Source organism: Hyla sarda, unplaced genomic scaffold, assembly GCF_029499605.1.
Source record: "Hyla sarda isolate aHylSar1 unplaced genomic scaffold, aHylSar1.hap1 scaffold_1878, whole genome shotgun sequence".
NCBI lineage: Eukaryota > Metazoa > Chordata > Amphibia > Anura > Hylidae > Hyla > Hyla sarda.
In genome coordinates, this window is record NW_026608530.1 from 1 (window position 1) to 2,518 (window position 2,518).

At 44.6% G+C, this 2,518-nt stretch overlaps 2 pseudogenes; both read left to right on the forward strand.

Annotated features, from left to right (window-relative positions):
• Positions 1-512: 512 nt before the first annotated feature.
• Positions 513-776, forward strand: LOC130315440 (U2 spliceosomal RNA; annotated as a pseudogene).
• A 1,478-nt stretch (positions 777-2,254) lies between these two features.
• On the forward strand, positions 2,255-2,518 carry LOC130315453 (U2 spliceosomal RNA; annotated as a pseudogene).

Sequence of the window (2,518 nt, forward strand, 5' to 3'; positions counted from 1 at the left end):
CAAGAAGGCCAGAATCACCAGCGGCACCACCATCGATTGTCAGGTCACCCGGATTCAGCAAATACCAGAGTCCAAAATGATGCAGGTTTATACTGTTAATTTTCAGTTTATCGTTACAGTTGGTGTTATTCCATGTCGGAAGGGACGCAGCTACAGCCAGTGGGGTAACTAGAGACAGGCAGGCAGCTATGTGCAACAAAGGTAGGCGTGTTGTTTTCATATGCAGATCTGAAATATTGTCTTATATGCAAGAGGAGGAGTGATGGGGGTTCAGGCAAAAGCCAGGCTATGGATTGCATTGCTAAATGCTCCATCAGAGTGCAATGGTCGCCTGTCCTTTTTTTAAGTGATGATGTGGGTTTAGCCTGTGCTGTATGTATGTATGGGTGGCTGACTGCCACCCACCCAGAGAGTGTATGGGAGGCTGGTTGGCTGCCAGCCTTCCTTCCATTCCTATGAGTAATGTGAGTGCTCATGAAGGGGACATGGTTGGGTCCACCCCTTTCCCGGTTATCCCCTCTAGGCCTTTTGGCTTAGATCAAGTGTAAAAAAAGAAAGGATCTTGCGACAGATCGCATCCTGAGGCACGTTTTTTTTTGTGTGAATACTTGCACTTGGGTGACTTGTGAGCACATACTGATACATACGTTCCCTATCTGGGGACCATAAATTAAATGGATTTTTGAGAAAGGGAGCTGATTTGGAAGCTTGCTTCTGTCGCCCTATGCATTGACCCGATGTGGCAGTATATTCGGGTAGTGAACAGTGCACCACCCCATTCCAGTGTTAAACAAGAAAGATTCTCATTTAATCCTCCGTGGGTGAGAATTTGAGTTTGAGAATTGGAGACCAAAATGATGAGTTGCACTGACTGGTTTATGAACGTCTATTCATTTAGCGTTTTAATGACCATGTTTGCACACTGATTGGTGTAAAAAAATAAAATAAAACTAAATAATAATAATCTAGCACACCTGTGCAGGTTTGACATGACATGACAGGTAGCTGTCTTGTGGGTGGTGCTGAATCCTGTTAAATGACGTGAGGGTCTCATGCCTATACACAAGGGTGTGTCATTGCTGTTGCTTGACCATGCATTGGTATCTGTGGTCAGTGAATGATAAAAACAAAATTTACCATCCATTGATGGATGGGAAATCCGCCATGAGGCATTTGTTTTTAGAAACTGCTGCTCACAACCAATGTTGCAATGGAGTGTCTCCATCTGCTGGTGGTATTGGAAAGGCATTAGTGCTATGACAGGGTCTGAAGAAGAAGAAGAAGAAGAAGAAGAAGAAGACGGAAAAAAATATATATAAAAAGAAAAAGAGAGAGAGAGAGAGAGAGACTGACTTAGTGAGCGAGTGAGTGAGAGAGTGAGAGTGAGTGAGAGTGAATGAGTGAGTGAGTGATTGAGTGAGTGAGTGAGTGAGTGAGAACAAATGAGTTAAAGCAAGTGAGTGAGAGAGATCGAATGAATGAAAGTCTGAATGACAGAAAGAAAAAAGGATGAAGAAAGAAGCATGAAGAAAAAAAAATGTATATGGAGTTGCTGACATGAGTGCAATCTACAAAGCCGTTGAGGCTGATCCTCATGGGAGGATTATTGCACCAGGACCCTTAGCACTTTTAAAATGCCATTCAATGCCACGGGCTAGATGTAAACTGCAGATGACCATGTTGTGGTAGTTACCATGGATACCCAAGTGATGTGTGAGCTAACACATAGGCCCAACAGATTCCAAGAAGGCCAGAATCACCAGCGGCACCACCATCGATTGTCAGGTCACCCGGATTCAGCAAATACCAGAGTCCAAAATGATGCAGGTTTATACTGTTAATTTTCAGTTTATCGTTACAGTTGGTGTTATTCCATGTCGGAAGGGACGCAGCTACAGCCAGTGGGGTAACTAGAGACAGGCAGGCAGCTATGTGCAACAAAGGTAGGCGTGTTGTTTTCATATGCAGATCTGAAATATTGTCTTATATGCAAGAGGAGGAGTGATGGGGGTTCAGGCAAAAGCCAGGCTATGGATTGCATTGCTAAATGCTCCATCAGAGTGCAATGGTCGCCTGTCCTTTTTTTAAGTGATGATGTGGGTTTAGCCTGTGCTGTATGTATGTATGGGTGGCTGACTGCCACCCACCCAGAGAGTGTATGGGAGGCTGGTTGGCTGCCAGCCTTCCTTCCATTCCTATGAGTAATGTGAGTGCTCATGAAGGGGACATGGTTGGGTCCACCCCTTTCCCGGTTATCCCCTCTAGGCCTTTTGGCTTAGATCAAGTGTAAAAAAAGAAAGGATCTTGCGACAGATCGCATCCTGAGGCACGTTTTTTTTTGTGTGAATACTTGCACTTGGGTGACTTGTGAGCACATACTGATACATACGTTCCCTATCTGGGGACCATAAATTAAATGGATTTTTGAGAAAGGGAGCTGATTTGGAAGCTTGCTTCTGTCGCCCTATGCATTGACCCGATGTGGCAGTATATTCGGGTAGTGAACAGTGCACCACCC